At 33.3% G+C, this 11256-nt stretch overlaps 1 long non-coding RNA gene across 1 annotated transcript; it reads right to left on the bottom strand.

Moving 5' to 3' along the window:
* Positions 1-891: 891 nt before the first annotated feature.
* On the bottom strand, positions 892-10273 carry LOC114062250. Its single transcript, XR_003572327.1, has 3 exons — positions 10245-10273; positions 9283-9351; positions 892-946 (listed from the first exon to the last, which is right to left on the bottom strand). It is a non-coding gene; the product is annotated as an uncharacterized LOC114062250 (long non-coding RNA).
* Positions 10274-11256: the final 983 nt, after the last annotated feature.

The following is an 11256-nucleotide window of genomic DNA, read 5'->3' as shown; positions in this document are numbered from 1 at the left end:
GAAAACATCTTTTCCTATAATTACTTTGTCCAATATCAGTGACTGGATCTATGGGAAATCCAGCAATAGAACACAGGTTTCTAGCTCTCAGAGACCACTTTTAGCTATTATAAAAATACTGGTTATATCATTTAGCACAAAGATGCCAGATTTATATACCATCACACATTTCAAAAATGTAATGAGGGCAGAATTGTTTCTCTCACTGATAAAATATTAATATTGAAAGCTAAGGTTACTCAGGAAATCATAAAAAGACAGTTCCTTTGGAAAGCCATCTCAGACACATTCCACATCCCCTCTCTCTCACTGGTTACATTAATAACACATCATTCAGTGCATTAGGCATTACATTTAACAAATAGCAATGAAAATATTACTTCCTATATAGAACATGAAGGCAGTGGTGTAAGAAAAATATTGTCAGAAAACTTCCTGAATTTTCTGCCCTCTGTCTACCTCAACTGTATAAAAAACCAAGACGTCTTTTGTTTTTTGCATCTCCGACTAAATTCTTCTCTTGTGTTGGTGAGAAGGTAAAAGAAATTAAATGCTGAAAAAAACTCAGGCTACATCCATCAGCTTTTTTTTCTAGAGGATGTGTAATGTTTTTGATGAAAAAGATGGCTTATCTTTTCTTCCTCCTCATGCTTCCAAACTCATATCTGGAGACCTGACATCCAAGACACTGCAGGAAGCTCCTAAAAAGAATTAGTAGCCAGAGAGGGAGCTCTTCATACCTGATTGCTATGGGTAGAAAAGACCAAAAGAAAAGTGCATCCCAACCTAGGACTGTGTCAGGTCCTTTTGCTAAAGTCCTTAGTTTGGCATTGTTTGTGTTTTTGTTATTGACTGAAGTAATTTACCATAGTTTTGTGGTAAATAAAAAACCTTCCAAAGGTTGTCCAGCATGCCAATAATGCATATAGCAGGAATCTGTCTTTATCTTAAGAGAAATAAAGGAGGAACTCAGACACATACACGCTTCATGTTTAGATTAGGTAGAGGATGTCATGGAATCGATACATAAATATCAAACTGGCTATGAATTGCCCAAATCATATTTTCACCTCTGTACTGAGAATTTCTGCTGAAAACATGTTTTTCTTTGTTCTCTGCCTCCACAATGAACCCCATATTTATGTCTGTGTAGTCTAAGTACTACAAAAAGACAAAACTGCAGGGGAAACAACTGTACATAAAAAACATATAATTCTTAGCTGTGAAAGGTAGCAGGTGCAATTGTGTATTTGTGTATAGGGTTCTGGAGTGACTGGATCCCACTGTCCTAAGCAAAAAGCTAACCTAGGACTGAGAGATGTGAGATAATCTGTACTGAGTTTTATTTTTCCTCATTTTATTTCACAGTAACTTTGATAGTAGTAAATTTTTTGTATACATCTGTGGTTTGGATAGCTTTGCTACCAATGTAAATGCCTTTTTTTTTTTTTTTTCTATTAAGGCATCGTACTGCAGAGTTTCTTAAGGTATTGTGTTGTATTAAAGTATGTAGGAATACCTTCCTTGGATATTACATTGCATGAAATTATATGAGAATCTCTCTGTATATGATTTCATGAAGTCTCCTGTTATTGGGCTAATTAATGATTATGGAATTTGTGTTTTGACAAGAATCACTGTAAGAGAAAAAATGAGGTGAGAGTACTTACTTATCAGCAGATAAAGGCAGAATAAAATCAGCTTGTCATATTCCATACTTGCCTGACATGAATTTCTTAATTTTTCCCTGTACTTCACCCAGCCTAAGGGAATCCTTGTATTCTCCCCAGATCACCAGCCTCTCCCACTGCTGTACCCATACCTGACCAGAAGTAACAGTAAAGGACCAACTTCCCTCATTTCCTTCCAGTAATACTTCCAACACTGACATGTTCTCTCCTGCAGTTCAATGATTTTAAAAATTATATTTTTAAGCAGGTTATTCCAAAATCACTGAACTCTGTAAGCTACTATAGGAGAACTGAGTCTGTTGAACATTTGATTGGCAAGGGTGATAAGGGCTATTCAAAGAGCTTTTTTAGCAGTTAAGGAGCACCAAAATATGACAATTATTGGAAATATGTGGGGGTTTTATCCTCTTTTCCCCTATTAAACTTTATTTTTTTGAGGCAGAAGGTGCATTTTATAGTCCTTGCTTGAAATTTTACTTGCTGTTATCCTTCCACTATCTTGTTTTGATCACAGGTACTTCTAGTAGCCATTTCAATTCAAATATTATAATGCTAAGCATCAGCTAATAACTCTTAAGGGTAAAAGAATCTGCTTTGTAGGTCAAAACAAAGGTTTATCTAAACCAATACCTCATCTCATGTCAATAGCATTTAGGCATTTTGTGATATTCTGCCCAGCCTGCAGCATAACACAGCTCAAGAATAGGTGTCGTCTTGTGTATTTTTGTTCATATGAAAGGAACTAGCAAAATATGAAGTTCATTTTTAAAGGTAATTATTTCTATGAAGCTTTACTTTTTTCTAATATTAGCTCTAGAAAGAAATATGTGAAAGATCATTCCAACCTATCAAAATCAAAGTTGTTAAAACCTGGACTTTGCGCAGAACTTAAAGTTGTAAGCCATTAAAGTAGTTTTTTTGCTAAATATATTAGAATGATTACTCTTGTCTTTATGGATTATTAAGGATATTGCTGAAACACTATGAAATTACTGATTTAATTATCTCTATATTGCTACATATAAAGGTTTATAAGCTTACTGAAAAAATAATATTAGTGCTTATGTACTGACAAAGATCATATTTCCCTTTTTAAAACTGGATTAGCAGAAAATAATTCTAATTTTTGTTTAGCTCTGTTATCTGCAACTAGTATGAAATAAATTTAATCCACCTCTGTTTCAGGCATTAATTTTGTGGCCAGTAATTCACAACAAGCTTTTTTTGTCTTGCAAATCACGTTAAAAACTGTGATTATGACCTCACAAAAAATCAAAAAATTAGAGACGCTTGAGTTCTTTCTAAGAGGACAAAACCAAGTTTGTGTTTCTAAAGAAGAAGTGCACTGGGAAAATAGGAATAGAAGAGGATGGTAAACTGAAACTCCTGGGCTTCACAAATCTGTTTCTTCATGTCACTTTCTTTGAAGTATGTCAGGGAGAAGACCTTTGGTAAGTAACTTCTACTCACACTTCTTTATGAGAAAATACACTGATATTGTACTAAATACTGAACTAAATGCCCACGGTTATTATCTATAACAGCCTCTTTCCCTGTAAATTTAGGAATCTACCAAAAATACTATATGAAAAAAAGTAAGTTTCCAAAAGTCAAATATTGCTCATTATCATAAGAGAAACTTATAAAGTAAGCATAAAAGCTATATACTATTAAACTGCAATGTCTACAAATGATACATCCACGTTTGTGGGAAAAGAATGTATTTTCTGTTCACTGAGAAAGGAGGTATTTACAAAGACTTTTAATTTGTTGCTTTTCTATCTGCAGAGTGATTGTAGTGTGGAAATGGATTTTCTGTTATATTAAGCATAAAGGAATAGTTCAGAGTTTTTCTCATAAAGAATAAGTTGCTTTTATTGTTTATTAATTTAGAAATATTTATAAACTAATGGCCTTATTAGACTTAGAAAAAGCTCATTGTTTTGCCAAAATATTTAAATGGTTTGAGACAAAATAGTAACGGGTATGCAATTTTGTCAACACTGCAAATAACAGAAATCTACTAAAATAATTTCCATTCTTTGTATCAGAAATATCAGTTAATATAGCCAGATATGCTGTAATTAAGTGCCAGTGAACATGAATAGTCTTTTAATATGGGCAGATGTAAATGACTGTTCCAAATAAAACATTCCTTTTTTCTCGTCTAAGCTGTAGGTAATTGGTTAATTTTTTGGTTGTTGCATGCAGTCTTAAAAGTTCAGAGGAAAACAAAACCACTCTTTCTGCTGATATGTCCCCTTTTAATATGCTTATTTTCATATTTTAGACATTGACAAAAAAATTAGGTCAACCCATGGTTTCCCCCTGGATGTGCGTTATTCTTGCACACATTACATTTCACTTCTGCCAAAAGATTTTGAAAAAGAAAAACAACAACAACAACATCACCAAAAAAAACCTACCCAAAAACCCAACCAACCAAAGTTCAAGTTTTGGAAATAAGGGACTGGAAAAATTGAAACTATTCTTTGTAGAAGTATCCAATAATGAACATATTTAAAAGGAAAAAAAAAAAGTTTGGTTTCACCATAGACCTAATTTGTGGTATATGTCTATCTGTTTATCTATCTATCTATAGATCTAGATCTATATCTCAAATATATATATATAGTATATATCAGATAATCAAGAAAAGCTTAGCAAACCATGTCTTAGCAACCGGTTTTATGTGAAAACAGAAGAAAATGTTCCTCTGTTTTGAGATTTTTTTTTTGTCTTTGTGTAATTCTTTTCACTCTCATTTTCAGTGGTTAGTTAATTTTCATAAAAGTTTTAAAATTCAACAAATTGCCATTTTTAAAAATAATCCTGTATGCTACCCACTACTATATTAGAGCACTGCAGCTGTATTAATAGAGAGCAAAAATAGAAAGCAAAAGCCATGTGTTAAGAATAACATTTCTAAGTATTCAAAAGGGAAAAATTCTACTAAGTGTGACATTCCCTCAAAAATCTATCATTAATGCCCTTTGGTTATCTCATACAGCTCAGTCTGATGCAAGACCCCTGAATTAGGATCAGATTTGGAACTAAAGAGACCTTGTGTCATTAAGAGACACACACGACCTCTCAGCTCAGCACTGAGCACATCAGTATTGGCTTCAGCAACTGCACACTTCTGTTTTTGTGCTGTGCAGTCCTATCACCTCATCTCTATTGTATTTGATTATGTCACTGGGATCTGACAGCTTCTTAATCTCTGGGGAAACTACCTACTCGTAGTTACTCAGTTACATTAACTCAAGAATAAAATTATTAGTAACTAATTCACAAATACAAGATAAATTTGCATAGCTCGATACTGGACTAGAAAAAATTTAAGGGAAGGACAAGAAAAGTCTAATGCTCCCACAGTGTAATTGCTCATTAATACCCAGTAGCAGACTGGTAAGTCCCAAAGAAGTGTCTCCATTCCTCAATTATGTGTAAGCAAAGTTATTTTTATATGACCATTTTCCTGCTGTCTTGGTCCATTGCCACTGGTAAATTTGTTTCTTTTGTGTGTATGTGAGAGAAATACTTGGTTACCTAGTCTATATTTTGCTCTGGCCTAGGTGATCTAGGTGGAGTTCAGGGATGATCAAGGGAGAAAATGTTCAGGGATTCAAAAATATGTTGATTCTCTCGTGATTGTATTAAGGGGCATCAACATGTCATCTTATGAAAGTTCTGTGGCACTTTTCTGTTGCACTTAAAATGCAGCTAAACTAAAATATGTTTTGTAGATAAAAATAGTTTCTGATAAGCTACATGGTATATCTAATAATTAATAGACTCAGTTATAAAGCCTAATACGTAAAGGAGCACTATATGGATAAAGAAGCAGAAAGGTTGAACAATAGCAGAATTGCTTTTTTTCGTTTCACTGCAAGGACTTCACAAGGCTGATGCAGCTTTCTGCACTTCAGCAAAGCTGAAGCCCTTCAAATACAGCCCTTGTTATGACACTTGTTTTGTGCTTCCCTGATCCCATTCTGCTACCTGCCCTACCTGAGGGGAAGGTTTTCTCCAACCTTATCAAAGGGTTCCTTTTGCTCCTAAAACTTCACACCTCCAAGCTGCTTAGGTGAAGAGGTTTCCAATAGGCAGCCTATTACTAAGCGATGCCACAGGTACAGTGGAGTAGCATCTGTTTCTGCTTCTTTAAATTTAACAAAACTTTTGAGATTAATTGCACCTTGGTGTTGTTGACTGTGTTCTTTCTCTAGCTTGCTTTATTTAGCAGACTTTTAATAAAAATAATTATAGACATTATTCAGTTTAGTAATGTAATCTGTCATGCAGCTTTGCATTGATTGCAAAAGCATACAGTTTTGTCAGCCGTATAATCAAGATCTAGCATCAAGTGAAATGTGCACCAAAGATACAGATCAAAAACAGATGTGAGGAGGAAAATAATGAGGTGATAACAACCTAAAGTCACACTCTGTTGTGTGAAAACAGAAATTTTGTCTGTGTAAGAAACTGAAGGAAATGGAAGTAAAAGAACTGTACAGTAAAATGGATGGCAACAGAGGCAGGTAGGTAAGAAAGGAGAAATCGAATGCCAAGGCATAGAAACCGAGGGGTACAATAGATAAAAGAAAGTCAAGACTACTCTTCTGTTTAATCACAGAACTATGCTTAAAACAATGATTAATCTCTCATGACCTTGCATATACTACAGAGCCCTATGTTAATTTAATATTGCACACAGCTACTCCCTTTCCTTATGTTCACATGCAGACAAAGTGGGGTAGATGCAGCAGTGAGGGGCAGGCTCAAATTCTCTGATTGTTCGTGGTGAGCAGTGTGCAAAAGGACAACAGTGGTGCAATGACACACAAAAGAGGTAGCCTAGATATAGAACAATCAGTTAGCTTCCCTTAGGTATCTTTCAGGTGGCTATGTTACACTTAAAGTTCATCAAATCAACTCAGTTTAGGACTTTACTATATAGTGTCTGTTCCGGGAATTGCAGCTCCTACGCCCTTATGAAGTCACTGATGTATAGGAAGGAAACTTTTATATTTTCCTAGTCATTGTATTCCAATGAAAGCTATCTGTGCTCACTGTAAGATCAAAGCAAATACAACTATTATAATTTAGACATTATACCTTCCTCTTCAGTCTTTTGATTGTTCATACAGTAGTTGGGGAGGAGGAAGGAAATGCAGTAGTTCTCTGTTCTGTGATTTCTGCTCCATGGCACCAAATCAATTGCCTGTTAATCAGACAACTCATATATTTCATTACAATATTGTGACGGTACAATGCTTTCTGGGGTGGAAACAAGACCATAATTTCTTTTCCTTAAAGATATTACTCAGCTTTGAGGAAGAGGTGGAGAAAAACATAATTATCTTCTTAAAATTCTGTGACAGGAATTAAAAGACAAATGACTATCAGCATATTAATATGCTCTGAGTTACTCTATCTGTAGGTTACATGTACTGTAACTAATCCCAGCATGGAGCTTGTAATTTCAGAATAAAAACATAACTCACTCACTCTTGAGTTTGTCTGTTTCATTTATACTATTAAATACATTGTGGACACTTTAGAAAGAGAATTAATTTTTTAAAAACTTTATCTTGGAGTAAAAAAATGTCTTCTGTACTTCTTCTGTCTGAAATATTTCTTTTGAAAATGCCAGTGCAATTTAAAATATTTTAAAAATAATTATAATCCTTAGTTGTGGAGCTTGTAAGACAAATGAGATTCCTAGATTAAACTTTTCAGTAGTGCTTGATAAATTTGATTTTAAATGCGGTTCATTTGTAAGTGTCTGTTCAGTTTGAATTATTTATTATGAGATGAACATTTATACTCATATACCAAAGAAATAAAAGCTGGCTTAATATATCAATTACTAATAAAGAATGTACAGAAAATTTTGAAATTACACTGATAACACATAGAGTTTTAACATGACTGTTTAAACGTGTCCCTGGGAAATAAGAGAAAGGTCTGTTGAACTAAGAAATTAATTTATTGTAATAATGGGAATCTTACAAATGCAAAGAAACTGTACCTAAAGTATTTCCCTCCAGCTCATTGAACAGTTCTTCAGAATGTCAGTACAACACATATTGCAGCATTCAGTCATTCTCAGGCTGGCAGTTTTACAACAATTAGCAACAGGGTTGTCTGCAATGCTGTTATATTTATTGAGACTCACTTCCAGTTGGGGCTTAAGTGGGTACTTTCTATTGTTAGATCTATGCCCTTTGGGAATATTTTTTAATAAAAATTTAAATGCTAAAAAAGTGATATGGCAGAAATGTAATTCTGCTGTTACAGTTTCTCAGGAGAGGTTTTGCATTTTTTTGTCTGTAGTCCTTAATAAATTCCAACAGAAAGATTATAAACAATCATCACTAGCATAACTTTTAACTAATTAAACTAGCTAATTAATTAAACTAATTAACTAATTTAACTAGCCTGATTAATACAAGATTGATATTCTTGTAATAATCTCCACATTGGAGATACGAATTGTTTATTTAAGCATTTATTTCAAACTCCTACTATCACTTGGGAAGAGGAAAAGTTAGTATAACCAAATTTTCTAGTCTTTTGTTTGTTTTTATATCTTCCTTTAGACAAATTTTCTTTAATAAATTCTAGATCTTATTGCTTAAGACAATTTGGATGAAAATCTAACATATATTAGAACTCTAAATTGAGGAAAAATTGTGACTATGACCTCACTTTGAGTTTTCCTGATAATATTGGTAATTAAACTTTTCTTATAGTGACTCTTCTTGACCATTACACATGAAACAGAATTTCCTGTGAATCTTTACAAACTTTAGAACTTGTTTTCCATAAGAAATTACAAACAAAAATTTATTCAGAGAATTACATTTATTGTTCCAAAGAAGCAAGCAAACTGTTTTAATATCAAATAACTGTTATCATCATGATGATTTTTTTCCTAGAAAAGAAAAGGTGCATAACCCTCAACAACAAATATAACTGGGGAAATACGCAACTTTCAGTGCACAATTCATTACAAGGAAAAAGGGAGAATTTAGGACAATTTCTTTATTACAATAAAGGTCTATGGTAAAAAAAAAATGTAAGCTGAATTATTGATAGTAATAGGACTGAATTCCTCTTGATGTGCTATATATTTACATCTTAACCTGCTCTGGTCTTGGCTTGAGTATATCACAGTTGAATGTAATTGATATGTGTCAATAAGGTTATTAAATATAAGATCAACTACTTTCTTCTTTTTTCAAATTTTCAGGTAACTGTCAGTGTCATTTTTAAGTGATTTATTATGCCTCTTTTCCCCTCAAAGTAATTTAGGGTTAAGAATCAGTAAGTTAAGGTTAATAGCTGTGAATCTTCTCATGTACCGTTAATGATATGAGATTGACCTTTTGAACAAAGTCCTCTCAGATCATGAGAGAAGCAGATACTTGTGAATTCCAGATCCTTGCTATTTAGTAGAACAGACTGTGACATTACAAGATGGGTGCATACTAAATGTGTTTCAGGGAGGAGAATAATCTCTGCTCAGTCCACAGGGACAAATACCAAAGAGTCATCAGAACAGGTACTGAGGAAATATTACTCCTCTATGAGGAATTCTTCAACTACATCCCAGTCAAATTCCTGAACAACTTCCTCAAGATATCATTCTCTGGTGGACAAAGTTATTAGGACAGTAATAAAAAGTGATCACACAGCTAGAAAACCACTGTCAATGATTATTAAGTTCTATCCTAAAAAGATACAGGGTAAAACCAGGTACCTATTCATCACAAAGTGCTGGATGAAAATATTAGTTCATGAAGACGTTATTTTTCTTACGTAGTGGCACACAGAACCCAAAATCATGCTGAATTGAAAAGAAACCCATGTTACATTTATATAAGAAAAGATTCAGGACAACAGCTCAAGATCTGAAGGACTGAGAACACGTGATCATGCTTTTATGTCAAGCTGAATAATACCATAGCAAAAGAAAAACTTCTATAGGAATTTACAAAGAGAAAGAACATAACAGAAACTGAAAGCAAAAGTATGATGAAAAGTTGACCAGAGGAACAAATTTAAAGAAAAAGGAAGATAATGAAACAGAAATGACAACTGTAGAAGAATGAGTGTTGAAAACTTATTTTCTGTCCTTTTGAACAGATGAGATTTCCAGCTTGTGAACTATTCTGTTGTACACCAGTAAAAATAAAAATTTAGTCACCGTAAGTGGAATTGAATCTATTACTTCCTTTCAAACTGTATCAAGAAAAATAAATGCTGTGAGGAAAATTTTATTTAGAGTATACAAAAGCTGGGGAAATAGCAGCTTGAGCTATATAATAAAATTAATTCTGTAAAAATGAGCTACCTACTTGCCTTAATCAAAATGTACAAATTTGGTTAAAATTCATCTCTCTGGGTAGCTCAGTGTTTCCCTTTTGAGGTCTATTTGATATACTAAGGACATGTGACAATCCAGTGACATACTCTGAAAGAATGTATAAGGATTAACCTTAAGTTATAGAAGAAGACACGTGATTTTGCATAGCAATTTACCTCTTGGTAGTCCAGAAATTTGAGCATTCATATTTAAAAAAAAAAAAAAAGGAAAAAAAAAAAAAAAGAAAGTACAGCATACTTTCAGGTATTATGCTTTGTGAGTTACCTAATAGGAAACGAGTTAACTAGTTTTTCCCTGACATTATCCACCGGATTGACTTTTTTCAAGTCAATCATGATATTAGTTGGATATAAGATAGCAAGATCTTGATATAAGCAAGAAATTCCAATACTAGCTAAAACAAGAAAAGACATCATTAACCATCAAGACTAGTCCTTAGAAATTTAAATGCTCCCATGACAAATTCAGAATGTAGAAAGGTAAGTAATCACACAATTTTTTTGGGGGGGGGCTGTGCTATACTACCTTTTAGATTCTGCAGTTTTTTTATTCCCAAATAGCATGTAGATCTAGATAAAAGAGTAAATATAAGTAATTGAATATATTGCCAGATATTAAATGGTAATTATATCCCACTAGAGCACGGTTATTTGGTAGCTGCAGAACACAAAACATAAGACTGATAGCCAAAGAAACACTTTTGCTGTTTGGTGTTCTTGCCTGCCTTTCATATTGTTTCATTTTCTGTCCTGCTGCTTGAACATAATTTCTTATCAATTTCCATAAACAAATTGGGTTTTTAAAGCCACTTCAAAGTTATCTAATAATTTAGTTTGTAATTGAAAGATCTTTGCTTCAGTGGATCTATTGCGTCAATCAGCACTGAAGCAATTATTTAATTTGCAGTTATACATTAGATTACATAATATTTACAAAATTAGTGTGTATAAACAAGAAATTATAACTTCATGACAGAAATATTGTAATTCTGACAATGATAAGGAATGCAAATGTTTCCTTTTGAAAAATGCCAAGTACATGACAGTAAAATGCTTATAGGCCTGGAGGTGCAACGGCTGTCTGAATCTATCTTATTTACCATCGATGTGATCAATATTTTAACTGAAATAAATTAGATAACACTGTGCTAATGAATGACCTTTTCCT

Source organism: Empidonax traillii, unplaced genomic scaffold (genome assembly GCF_003031625.1).
Source record: "Empidonax traillii isolate 1590-97213 ecotype Southwest subspecies unplaced genomic scaffold, ASM303162v1 scaffold390:size799922, whole genome shotgun sequence".
In the NCBI taxonomy this organism is placed as follows: domain Eukaryota; kingdom Metazoa; phylum Chordata; class Aves; order Passeriformes; family Tyrannidae; genus Empidonax; species Empidonax traillii.
The sequence above is the reverse complement of the archived record's forward strand: the minus strand, read 5'-3'. Positions and strand labels throughout refer to the sequence as shown.